The sequence below is a fragment of the Podarcis gaigeae genome, assembly GCF_964106915.1.
Source record: "Podarcis gaigeae genome assembly, chromosome: 5".
Lineage (NCBI taxonomy): Eukaryota > Metazoa > Chordata > Lepidosauria > Squamata > Lacertidae > Podarcis > Podarcis gaigeae.
In genome coordinates this window covers 74,688,973-74,703,296 of record NC_139681.1, presented here as the reverse complement: position 1 = coordinate 74,703,296, position 14,324 = coordinate 74,688,973, and positions in this window count along the sequence as shown.

Genomic DNA, 14,324 nt, shown 5'->3' with positions numbered 1-14,324 from the left:
GGCTTCTTTGATGTTAGCATATTCTGCAACAATACTTCTGTGTGACATCCTGCATTGAGTTAATTGTGGGCACAGAGTGATAGCCCAGCTGTAGGAGAATCTCCAAACAGACTTAGATTCCCATGCTAGGGATGAAGAGAAAATTGCCTTTGCTGGCACATTGATGAAAATCTACTTAATTTGCACTTCAGAAACCAACATGCAAACCCTAACACAATTATCTTTCAGAATTTTCAGTTCTCTGAATTTTGTGGTGCAGTTCTCCAACCAAACAATTGTGCAAAACTATTGGATATCTTAGGGTAGCGTATACATCAAAAAGTATACATTAGTGAAATTAACATACAAAATGCATTGCATTGGGGGAAAATCCTTGCAAAAAAATTGTATATTGTCAAAACTGCTTTAGGAGAAATTTGCACTAAAATGCTGGTGGATTTTCATAAGGATTTTGTTAAAAACAAACAGACAAACAAATTGTAGTGGAAACAGGGATACTTGAATTTCAGTTAGAAAAATGAGAAATTGAGAAAAACCAAACCTGACAGGTTTGTACATTTCTACCCCATGTACAAACAACACACACACACACACACACACACACACACTCCTTTCTCAATTGGACAAAGGCTGTGGCATTTTCATACAGACTCAAATCCTGTAGCTTTACTCACTTTCCCTCCAAATTGGCGTTTTCCCTGCCTTGGGTGGGGAGAGGGGGGAATCATTTGATGCATTACTTCTTTGTAGTCTTCCATAAATTAATTATTTAAGAATGCTTGAAGGAATTATTTATTGTGTGCTTCGCATAGAAATATTTGATTGAATCCCTCTTTAGGTGACAATACCCGTACTCATTTGCAGGAACAGAAAATAACCACCCCAAGACTGGGTGCAAGCTAATAAGACTTCAAAAAAAAAAAAGTCAAGAAACTTGCAGCTGCAAGCAACTCTGGAACAGCATTTGGCCTTTGGTCGTTACTTTTAACTGTTCATTGGCTTTTGAACTTGGCTCTCCATGATTGACAAAAAGATTTGCTGCCTTAATGAGAATGCCAGACCCGAAGCATTGAGGAAAAGAAAAATTATCCCATAGAACATATTGTCACACTATGGATTTTCAATGTTTCTATACAAATTAACAGTACTCCCCTGCTCTTCACTGGAGGGGGAGGCGAGAAAGTTTTGTTTGCTTTCATACAATTATTTTTATTCATCAAAACTAAGTCTCCAGAAAAGCTGCATTGATCCTTCCACACTCGAGGCTATTTAATCTAAAGAAAACTCTTGCACAAAAGATGTTTAAAAATAACTGTAGCACTAAAGGGCAACTTGTGAAGCTTCAATGAGATTTTGTGTTCAGCAGAAGTTTAGCATTCTCACAGCAGAGGATCAATACTGCCTTATTTCACCAAGATACTTTGAAGAACCTCCTGCATTGTGAACCGGTCCTAGCAGATCACCCTCTTAACTTTCCCATTTGCTTCTCACACTCCTCGAGTAATGGAAGTAGCAGACAATCAGGCTGCCAATTGGGTTATCAGACGGATGCTTATAGCATATAATATGCCAAGCACAGGTGAGTTTTATCTGGGAGAATACTGCTCTGAAGTAATTGCACTGCTGAGCACTTTAATGTCTTTGGTCTAGGCTAGGGTTTCTCATCATACCTCTGAAAGCCAAAGTTTGGGGGTGGGGGCCTTTGTAGGTGAGAATACATCTCATCCTCAAGTTCTCTGGCTTTTGACTGAGCTCCCAAGCATAACTAAGCTAAGCATGGAGTGCTCACCTGAATTACCTAGGAACCCACCACATGAACTGTGTACTGAGAATAGATTACATGTTGCTTGCACAAAGCTTACATGGAGGCCAGCCTATGTTTTGTCTTCATTGAGTTTCTAGTCTGATTTCTTTTCAGAGAAGTTGTACAATAGGATGGGGAATCTCCAGGAGGTCCAGTTTAGCCCACAAGGCAATTTCCCCCAAATCACATCCATCTCCCCATCATCTGACATCACCAGTGATATTAGCCGATGAGCAGAACGACAGGATTTAATTCTGCTTCAGCTGCATGTCCCATTTCCAGCAAGGCAGCATGATGCAATTCCCACACAGCAGCTGATGATAGTTCAGATGAGAACTCATTGTTACCAACTGAGAGTACTCCATGTGCTATGGGGATTTTAGTTTACTGTGACTTTTCATGGGCCTTTGCTAAACAACAGTTCTCAGAGATCTTTGTATTGTGGACTTTCTGGTGGTAAGGCTTTATACCCTAATGCTGCTGGAAGGTAACCTTTGGGAAAGAAAGGAAAGTGGGGGGCCACAAAAAGGGTGTGTGTGTAGTACTACAGACCTTAACAGGGAAAGGGAACTGTAAATCTTGATTCTTAATCGCTATGGTTTTCCTGAACATTCCAGGTGAAATCAGAAAGAGCAAGCCAATTCCAAATTGAGATGAGATCATACACTCACCTCATGATTTGCACACTGCATTTCTGCTACCTCAGCCTTTGTTTGCAGGCAACTAGCTATTTTGGGCATATTGCCCAACACATACCGGCATACTGAGCTGAGCCCAAGGGAAATGGTGAGGTAAAGTTATAAGTAAAAAGTAAATGGACTAATTCATTCCTTTCTTACCTTCTCCTAAAATACTCCAACGGATATTTAGTCACAAGACAGATTCACTATTTTATCCCCCATCCCCCCCCCGCCGAGTCCCACCATTGTTTGTTAGGAATTTCATTCATCTCATCAAAACTCATTAGGCTTCCCTTTAAAAAGTTCTCAGATCTTTTACCTGAGGAATGTTAGACTTCTGGGTAGGGGGTGCTTTTGGTCTCCTTTACAATACCTCAGGACCGTCACCCAAAGTTGCTTTAAATTTCTCCAGGCAAAATTTTGATGACTTTTATCCCTCCCCTAATTTAAATAATAATAATAATAATAATCCTAAAAAACCTTGCAGAATTTTTAAGTATTATGTGGCAAGGAGTTAAAATTCACAGTCAGCTCCCCACTTTACAGATTCATTCATCTCTAGTAGCCAGCAAGATTCTATTTTGTTAAATTGACCAGGAAAACTAACTTATGTCAGGTAACCAGCACTGGGAACTAAAAACCTAGTAAAGTACAGATTTTGCCAGGCTCCCCATTTGCCTCTCCCCTGTCACATTCTCCTTACATTCTACTTCTGAACCATCAATCTTCTTCTTTTATGAGCAAAGAACTCCTAGGTATGCAGAAGAGTGGAATTCAGAGGGCTAAATGGCCTATTTTGGCTCTGTCCTGGATGTCTAACCAGCTGCTGGTCTAGATTTTCCTATGAATCTACCACATCCTTCTGGCTTGCCTCCCCTCGCCCGCCCCCCGCTTACCACAGGTATGTTGGAGTAACTTGACATGGGAAGGGATTAATTTCCTTTATGAGCTTAAATCACCCCATGGATGAGCTAATCACAGGTGCAAGGTCACCCAAGGAAGTTGCTATGGTAACGGCACACAGCTCAGACTATATCTATGATTGATGTATGTCAGCTCAGTAGTGACTGTCAGTGTGTAGTAGAGTCCAGTGTTACGTATTGAATTGTTGGACTTATTTAGAGCAGTGGAGATACTTTGTACTTATATGTATCTGTATATATCTGTATCTGCAAAATATCTATGTCCAGAACTGTTTTACTGAGCCTTATCTTCTACCACAGTGAACTGCTTGGACCTTAAACTGCTTCTGTGTGGTGACTGGTCGCAGCACATGGCAGAACAAACACAGATGTGCTCTCCCAAGCCCACATTCCCAGCATGTTTGCACTCCTGTCTCGCTTGATCCAACAGAATGGAGCACAAAAAAGGGTAAAACAGTGGGGTCGGGCTGTAAAATGTTTAACTTGCCTTATAAACTCTAAGCCACACTCAAGGTTTGTGCCTCAATCGCCATCTTGGAACCCAACAGAATGGAAAATTGATGGATCCCCAAGGACATGCTTTATGGGGAGCTGGCTTCAGGCACCAGGACTGTTGGCAGACCAAGTCTGTGTTGTAAAGATGTCTGCAAACGTGACATGAAGGTTGGCAACATGAACTCTGCTGTGTAGGAATGACTGCGGTGCCTGGAAACAGACAGGCTGTGATTCCATAGCAGAGAGCAGAGAAGGAATGACCGCTGGGAGGAGAGCAGAGAGAAGAACCGCCATGTTGCATCTGCATCAGCACAACCAGAGGCCTTCATCTAACCCAGTTGCAATAAAAAGTGCAGCTCTCCTACGGTTTGACTTCACCCCAAAGGCACATGCCTCCATTGTCTCCTGAGACAGAAAAATACTGGGAGCAACTTCCCCTGCATGGGAATCTTATATCAGATTTCGAACAAGGTATGCCTACTTGCTGGGAAACACTGGCCTGCGAGCGCTCCAGTTGGAGAACAGCCTTTACCAAAGGTGTCATGGGCTTTGAAGACACTCAAACTCAGGACGCAAGGGAGAAACGCTTGGCAAATCCACACTGTGATCAACTCCCACCTGGGAACCAATGTCCCCGCTGTAGAAGGACATGTGGGTCCAGAATTGGACTTCACAGTCACTTACGGACTTATTGTTAAAACTGTGTTTATGGAAGACAATCTTACTCGGCTACGAGTGATCACCAAAGAAGAAGACTTGCTCAGTCTAGTGGGTTCTGGTGTTGTTATTTACATAGTTTGTAGCTTCAAGGCACATATTCAACCTCTCCTAGCAAGACAGGTTTAGCTGGCCTTCGATAAACTCAAACTCCTTTTTAATGAGTCGCTTTGATTTCTTCCACCAAACTGCCAGGGAAAACCCAGTAATAGATTAAGCCCACAGATCTTATCTAAATGAGGCCAATTCTATCAGCAGGCATTGATGAGAAAGAAACAATCCCAGACAGATTAGTGCATAGATAACTGTTTGGAATTGTTCCCTGTTATTTGGCTGTTTGATATCAACTCTCCCCCCTCCCCTTCATTTGTGCTTTGCTATTTGGGAAGTAATTGCGCCCAAAGAGTGGCCCGCCAGCATTCACTCGTTAGCTCAAACCATATCAATTTTATGGAACTTGCAATTCAAATGCCATTTTCTCTGCTTAAATGCCAGACCATATCATTTAATGCAGCTTCTTTCCAGAGCTGAGCGCTCAGTGGGGTCACTCCATTTGGACCAACCTGTTTGCGTAATGGTTCTTTAGAAGTGACTAACCGGTCATTAGAGACAATGTGCAACAAATTATTATTGGCGCTTGTGCCCTGTCTGGGTCATTTGCATCAACAACATATGCTGATTTCAGGCTAGAATTGCAATGGGAAACCAAGAGTTTCATTATGCAGGAAGTTGATGCGGCACAGAGCATTCCGTTTCAGAATCTATGATATTCTTCTGGCACATGCCTGGGAAAAAACAGAAGCAAGAAATGGCATCAGTCCTGGCAACAGCTCCATAATAATTCAAACACTTATTTTTAGCACCAGCATCTCCCACTTACATATTTTGCATGCCAGCCTTGCCAAAGGGAAATATAAATAATGTGTCAATATATTTGAGAAAGAAGGGGGGGGGGAGAAACTGTTTTCCCAGTTCCATTAGCCTTTGTTCTGGCAAGATGCCATTTGTACACCTGACCTAATTACAGATTGTTGTAATGATTTAACAGAGCCTGTGGGATAGGTCAGTCAGAGCATAAAACTTAGAATCATAGAATCTTAGAGTTGGAAGGAACCCAAAGGTCATTTAGTCCAGCCGCCTGCAATGCAGGAATCTCAGCTAAAATTTTAACCAATAATGGATCTTCAGAATCCATATCCGAGAGCTAACAGGGATTTGTCTGACCTCCAGACAGCTATGTTAGACACACAAGAAGGGATCCCTAGCAGGCAGCAATAGAACTTAGCTTGGAATGATTCTAAAGGAGCAGGGTTTGAGAAGCTGCAGATCTGAGAGCCATATGTCAGTTGTGTTAATATTTTTGCAGGAAAGACCTGGAAGGCTGCCAGGATATATTTGCCCCCTTTTCCATAGAAAAACCTTATAATAGCTTTGGTAAATCTTTGGTCATTTGCAATAGTGTTTTTAACCTGATAATACCATGCATCCTTTTCTTGGAAGGTTATACCCAGGTATTTAAAAGATGATACCTGTTCGACTTCCGGAGGCAGCGCCATCGGTAATGGCGGATTCCCTTTGAATTGGAGGGAGAAGCTCCGCAGAAATCGGGTCCACCGCTGCAGTAAAGCGGAGGACCTTAAAAAACCCGCAGGCGGGAGAAGCCTGGGGCCATGGGACTCAGTGGGCACGCTTTGCGCCCCCCCGAACTGTCAAAGAAGCTCTGTAAAGAGCATCGGAGCGGGGATTTGGCGCTGTGCTGGGAGTCGATCGCTACTTCTGTGGAGCGAAGCTGCACAGCAGTTACCGGAGAGCGCTGACCTTTTTCCTGTGAAACATCAAGCTGAAACATCTACCCGTGAGTAAGAACTGGGGAAATTGGAAAAGATCAAAGAATAAGACCCAATATAAGTGGACTTTGAACTTGACTTTGGCACTTTGATTGGGGACTTTGATGTGGAATTTGGACCTGAAATCGGCAAAGTGTAAACAGGAAGTCCGCTTTGCCGATCTTGTAAACAGAACGAAAGCAAGGGATAAAGGAGCTTTGAACCAAAAGAAACTGACTTACTTTAAAGAGCTAAATCTCACTGCCCGACAGACAAACCCCCCCCCCATAAGTTGGGATGGGGGGAAAAACCCACCACTCAATCCTTGGCATCGGGCTGCTATAAACAACTTAAAGGTCATTGTGAACGCACCGCTTAGAGACATTGTAACTTTTATTGTAGATCTCTGCAGGAGAATGGCAACTTTTTAAGGGAACATTTGAGCCTGTAACTGTTTCTATTTGCGTTACATTGGGAAGTCTATGAAGTTACTGTATAACAATCATCATTGATGAAACATTTTGCTACTCTGCTCTCCTAGAGGAACTTTGTGTTATAGCTGGGGATTTTCCACTGCAGCTGTCACTTTTGGTATTGCTAAGAAACAAGCTTAGGAGTTGTGTGAGCTGTGCGAATGACCCTGACTCTTAGAGGCAAAGTAATGGATCAAGACAAACAACAAGATAAGCCTCAGGAGAAGTCTCAAGAGAAATCAACAAGAGCTAAAACTAGACAACAGCAGCAGCTGCAACTACAGCAACAACAATTGCACAGAAGAGCATCTGTAACAGGACTTCCTGCCCCACAAGCCATAGAAAGAGAAGAACCAAAAGGAGCAGGATCAGATCCCGCAACATTAGACAAGATCCTTTCAGCCCTACAAAATTTGACAGTTAGGATTGATCTAAACACTTCAACTATTAATGACTTTGGGCAAAAAGTGAATGATGTGGGGCAGAAAATGAATTCTAATACTCAGGCCATTCACAGGTTGCTGCAGGAATCCAAGGAGACAAAAAAGACAGCAGAGGAAGCGAAAGAGAGGGTATTGGCGGTAGAGAAAAAGATACCGCCAATAAATAAAAAATTGGATGACTATAGGGCACAATTCTCTCTGATTGAACTTAAAGAGAAACAGACTAATTTGAGAATAAGGGCGGTCCCAGAAACAGAAGAAGGAGAATTAATAGAATTTCTTACATTGGAATTTGAGACTTTCTGGGGCCTAGACTCAGAAGAAGATTTTAAGATAGTGAGTGCTTTTCGACTGGGAAGGGTTAAAAGGAAAAATAGAGTGAGAGACTGTTTGATTTCGCTAAGGTCAAAAGAAGAAAGAGATAAAATATTGAGTCACCACTATCAGAAAGCACTCGAGATCGGAAGTGTGAGAATTGAAATTTTTAAAGACATCCCAAAATATTTACTTGATCTCGGAGCCAACTACGGAGATTTGGTAGGCCTACTAAGGAAAAATAGCATTCTGTTCAGGTGGGAATTTCCCCAAGGCCTCTCGTTCACATTCAAAGGAAAGAAAATAAGGATAAGATCAGAGGAAGACAAAGTGAGTTTCCTGAGAGACTTTGGCGAAGACCTACGAAGAGAGGCCAGAACAAAAGAATTGGAAATACTAGGATTGGGACCACCTGACCTAGGAAGAAACCCCTTGGGGTTGGATCAACTAGAGAAAGAGACACAGCCATCAGATCAAGAGCAGCTCCTAGGAGCGGTTGGAGGAACATTACAATAATTACAACATGTCTCTGCAGATGTTAACCTGGAACATCAGGGGTCTGAATTCCCCTAGCAAGAGGAAGAGAATATTCCATATGTTGAAAAAGGAACAATTAGACCTGATTTGTTTACAAGAAACACATATAACAAGACTCCACAGGAAACTATTGATAAACAAGAGACTAGGCCAAGAATTTATCTCATCGGACAAAGCTAAAAAAAGAGTTGTGATATATGCAAAAGAGAAATTATCACCAAAATTTATCTTCAAAGATGAACATGGACGATTTGTAGCAATTGAAATACAATATCAAGGAGAGAAATTATTAATAATAGGAGTCTATGTGCCTAATGAGGGGAAATCAGAGTTTTATAAGAAACTGCATGAGACGTTGAACTATATGGATCAAAGCATTATTTTGATGGGAGACATGAACGGCGTTGTGTCGACAAACATGGATAAATCTGAAAGACAGGTAGTTACAAAAGATGGAAGACTACCAAAGACCTTTTTTGAAATGACAGACAACATGGACTTGATTGACATTTGGAGAACAAAAAACCCTCTAGGTAGAGAGGGGACTTTCTTCTCTGAAGCCAACATGACTTGGACAAGAATTTACCAAATTTGGATTACAAGAGGGATGGCACCCAAGATTCAAAAGGTGGAAATCCGCCCAAAAATTTGCTCCGACCATAACCCCGTGAGAATGGATATGAAATTTACACCAATTGGTTCCTTTAGATGGAGAATGAATGACACCTTGTTTAGAGATCCAGAAATTATTAAGAAGGCCCAACAAATTATGAAAGACTATTTCGAAATAAATTTGAAGACTACCGTGGAAAAAAGAGTAATCTGGGACACAAGTAAAGCTGTAATGAGAGGTTTTTTGATTCAGCAAAATGCTATAAAGAGGAGATTTCAAGAGGAGAGAAAAGAAAAGATTTTAGAGAAAATTAGTGAAGGAGAGAAGAGATTAAGGATTAAACCTAAGTCACAGGAGATTCTGCGAGAAATCAAATTATATCAGACACAATATTTGAAAATGGTTAATCAGGACATAGAATGGAAGATTAAACAAATGAGACAAAAAACTTTTGAATTGGCTAATAAGTGTGGAAAACTGCTAGCTTGGCAGTTGAAGAAAAGACAAAAATTAAACACTGTGACTAATCTTGAAGTAAACGGTAGGAATATACAAAAACCACAGGAGATTAAAGACTGTTTCCAGAGATACTTTAAACAATTGTATGCACAAAGGCCACAGAATGAGATTAAGATTGAGAAACTTTTAGAAACAAATGGATTACAAAAAATATCTCAAGAGAATAGATTAATATTGAATGATCAAATTTCTGAACAGGAGGTCGAAGGTGCCATTAAGAATTTGCAACTAGGCAAATCTCCACGCCCGGATGGGCTAACCTCCAAATACTACAAAGTTATGAAAGACTACTTAATTCAACCGTTAATGGAGGTTTGCAATGAAATTATGGAGGGGGGGAAAGCGCCGGAGTCGTGGAAAGATGCTTATATCACGCTTATACAGAAAAATGAGTCTGAAAAGACACAACTTAAGAACTACTGCCCCATATCCCTTCTTAATGTGGATTACAAAATTTTTGCTGATATTTTGGCTAAAAGATTGAAAAAAGTCTTAGCAGGAATGATACATAAAGACCAAGCTGGCTTTCTCCCAGGTAGATATATGTCAAATAAAATAAGGAACGTAATTGACATTTTGGAAAAATTACAAGTCAATATTAACACAAAAGCTGTTTTGATATTTATTGATGCAGAGAAAGCCTTTGACAATATTTCCTGGAGTTTTATGAGGAAAAGCCTGCAAGGGATGGGGGTGGGAGTAAGGTTTGGAAATGGTATAGGTGCGATTTACTCAGAACAAAAGGCAAAATTAATAGTGAATAACGAAGTTACAGAAGAAGTTAAGATAGAGAAAGGGACACGACAAGGCTGCCCAATCTCCCCTCTGCTTTTTATTTCAGTCCTGGAGGTTTTGCTGAATATGATTAGAAGGGACCAACAGATTCAGGGTATACAGGTCGGAGTTAAACATTACAAACTTAAAGCCTACGCAGATGACCTAGTACTGACATTACAGGAGCCAATCCCTAGCACTAAAAGAGCTTTGGAAATAATACAAGAATTTGGCCAGGTGGCAGGTTTTAAATTGAACAAATCAAAAACTATGGTTCTAGAGAAGAATCTAATGCCGATTGAGAAGGAAAGGTTTCAGGAAGAAACAGGTTTAACATTGGTGAAAAAAGTTAAATACCTAGGGGTGAATATGACTTCTAAGAATGTTAATTTATTTAAAGATAACTATGAGAAGTGCTGGTCAGAAGTGAAAAAAGATCTTGAAATTTGGACAAATTTGAAGCTTTCCTTACTGGGTAGAATTGCGGTTATTAAAATGAATGTATTGCCAAGAATGTTGTTTCTGTTTCAGACGTTACAAATCATTGACAAGATGGACTGTTTCAAGAAGTGGCAAAAAGAAATTTCTAGATTTGTCTGGCAGGGCAAAAAGCCCAGAATAAAATATAAAATTCTTACTGATGTAAAGGATAGAGGGGGTTTGCCCTGCAGGACTTTAAGTTATATTATGAAGCAGCAGCTTTTTGCTGGCTGAAGGAATGGCTACTTCTTGAGAACACAGATATTCTTGATTTGGAAGGGTATGATAATGTTTTCGGATGGCATGCATATTTGTGGTATGGTAGGGACGCAGGTGGCGCTGTGGGTTAAAGCCTCAGCGCCTAGGACTTGCCGATCGAAAGGTCGGCGGTTCGAATCCCTGCGGCGGGGTGCGCTCCCGCTGCTCGGTTCCAGCGCCTGCCAACCTAGCAGTTCGAAAGCACCTCCGGGTGCAAGTAGATAAATAGGGACCGCTCACCAGCGGGAAGGTAAACGGCGTTTCCGTGTGCGGCTCTGGCGAGCCAGAGCAGCGATGTCACGCTGGCCACGTGACCTGGAAGTGTCTCCGGACAGCGCTGGCCCCTGGCCTCTTAAGTGAGATGGGCGCACAACCCCAGAGTCTGTCAAGACTGGCCCGTACGGGCAGGGGTACCTTTACCTTTACCTTTAAGGACAAAGCACATAAGGCGTTCAAAAACCATATTGTCAGGAAAGCACTGTTTAATGTCTGGGTCAGATATAAAGATTTTTTGGAGAACAAAACCCCAAGGTGGCTCTCACCCATGGAAGCAAAGGCCTTGAAAAAATCAAATATGGGATCGAATTGGCCACAATATTGGGAAATTTTGGAGCAGGAGGGGGACAAATTGAAATTGCTGAGTTATGAGAAACTTAAAGACAAGGTGCAGGATTGGTTACATTATTTTCAAGTAAGAGAGGCCTATAACTCGGACAGGAAAAATGGCTTCCAGGTGGAAAAATCAAAGTTGGAAACAGAATTGCTAGATCCCAGTGTTAAGATATTGTCGAGAATGTATAATCTGCTGTTGAAATGGAATACTGAGGATGAAACAGTCAAATCTGCTATGATAAAATGGGCACAAGATATTGGTCATAATATTATGTTTGCTGACTAGGAACGGTTGTGGACCACCGGTATGAAATTTACGGCATGTAATGCCTTAAGAGAAAATATTATGAAAATGATTTACAGGTGGTACATGACCCCAGTCAAGCTAGCAAAAATCTATCATTTGCCCGATAATAAATGTTGGAAATGTAAAGAAACTGAGGGAACATTCTTTCACCTTTGGTGGACGTGCCCAAAGGTTAAGGCTTTCTGGGAAATGATTTATAATGAACTGAAAAAGGTATTTAAATATACCTTTCTTAAGAAACCAGAGGCCTTTCTCCTGGGCATTGTCGGCCAATTGGTGCCAAAGAAAGATAGAACATTCTTTATGTATGCTACAGCAGCAGCAAGAATACTCATCGCAAAGCACTGGAAGACGCAAGAGCTACCCACCTTGGAAGAATGGCAGATGCAAGTAATAGACTATATGGAACTGGCAGAAATGACCAGCAGAATCCGAGATCAAGGAGAAGAGCAGGTGGAAGAGGATTGGAAGAAGTTCAAAGCTTATCTACAAAAACATTGTAAAATTTATGAATGCTGAGGGCATTGAAAATGAAATGAAGGGGTTCAAGTGATTAAGATAAATAAGATTACAAATGGGAGGGCTAAAGGATGAAAATGAATAATGAATGATCTTGCTGAACTAATTTTTAAAGTGGAATACAAGAAAGGAAGGCGGGTGGAAGTAAGAAAAATAAGATTTTGAAGGTTATTAAATTGAAAGAGAGTTTCTCTTTTTTATGCTAAGTTTTTTTTTATGTTTCCTCTTTTTCCTGTTTTTTCTGTTTTTGTCTGTATTTTTGATGTTTGTTGTTTGTTCTTTTTGTGATTTTTGTTGACTTTTGTCGGTTGTCAATTTTTTGTAAAATTTAATAAAATATTATTATATATAAAAAAAGATGATACCTGTTCAATAGCTCGATTGTCAATTCTCCATTTGTGTCTCATTCTTTTTTTAGAGAACACCATGACTTTGGATTTGCTATAGTTATTTGTTAATTGTTTAGCATTACAATAAACAGTGAGAGATCTTAGAAGCATCCATGACAGATGGCCATCCAATCTCTGCTTAAAAACCTCCATGGAAGGAGAGTCCACAACATCCAGAGGGAGACTGTTCCACAGTCGAACAGCTTTTACTGTCAGTAAGTTTTTCCATCTGTCTAGTCAGAATCTCCTTTCCTGCAACTTCAAGCCATTGGTTTAACCCCTACCTTCCAGAGCAGGAGAAAACAAGCTTGCTCTCTCCTCCATATGACAGCCCTTCAGATATCTGAAGATGGCTATCGTACCTTCTCTCAGTCTCCTCTTTTCCTGGCCAAACATACCCAGCTCCTTTGGTAGCACAAGGATGAAAGACTGAAGAAACCCCAACTAAAGAATCATGCAAGAAAAATTGATGGACTATGCAGAAGTGGCAAAATTGACATATAAGCTACGGGACAAGGATAACTGTGACTTTAAGGATGAATGGGAACCTTTTACAAAGTATTTGAAGAAGCAACAAAGCAAACTGGACTCCTTGGCAGGTTTTGAATAAACATTCACAATTTTTTTACTGATAATAATCAGCTAAACAGTTTGAGGATTTATACAACTTTGTAACATGCAGAAAATAGCATTATTGGAGAAACCAAAGACCGGAACTGAGGGAAGTCGGGGGGTGGGGGTGGGGTTCGGGGGGGAAGGAAAAATGGGGGGGGGGGTAAGGATATGTTTTTGGATAATATGTTTTGTTATAATTTTGAATTTAAAAAAACTAAAACAACAACAACAAACATATCCAGCTCCTTCAACTGTTCCTCATACGGCTTGGCTTCTAGACCCTTGATCATCCATCCTAGTTGCCCTCCTCTGCACACATTCCAACTTGTGAATATCCTTCTTAAATTGTGCCACCCAGGGTTGTGGGTTTGAGCCCCACATTGGGCAAAAAGATTCCTGCATTTCAGGGGGTTGGACTAGATGACCCTTATGGTCCCTTCCACCTCTGATTCTATAATCGTTCTATTACTCTTGGGCCATTACAACAGAGCACAGTCCTCTTCTGTCCAGGAGGGGCTGCTTTTCTTTTCCTTCCTTTTCTGCATTTGTGGTCATCCAACCTCAAGTAAAATAGCTTCCTGTTTTGACTGAGGGATTTGAAAAAGCTAATAGTTCCAGTGACAGATAAGTATTAATTAACATCGGTTGCAACTAAATATTTGGTGACTGATCCCATCAGCTACTGCAGAATACTCCTGTGTTTTTCTTTTTAGTTGTATAGGCCTATAATGGAAAATAAAATATATTTTCATTTTTATTTTTTTAAAGCAGCAGTTCACAGGATGGAGTCATATTATTTATATGCTGCCCATCTGCCTTGGTTGCCCCAGCCACTCTGGGTGACTCCTAAGAAAATATTAAAAACACAATAAAACAACAAACATTAAAAACTTCCCTGCAATGCAGTAATATACAGCTTTCCCATACAGGGATTGAACAGCAACCTTGGTGTATGAACACAAGTCTCTATCAATGCAATTTGCACATTCAGGGTTCCTGTTCACATGGAGTTACATTCACAAAGA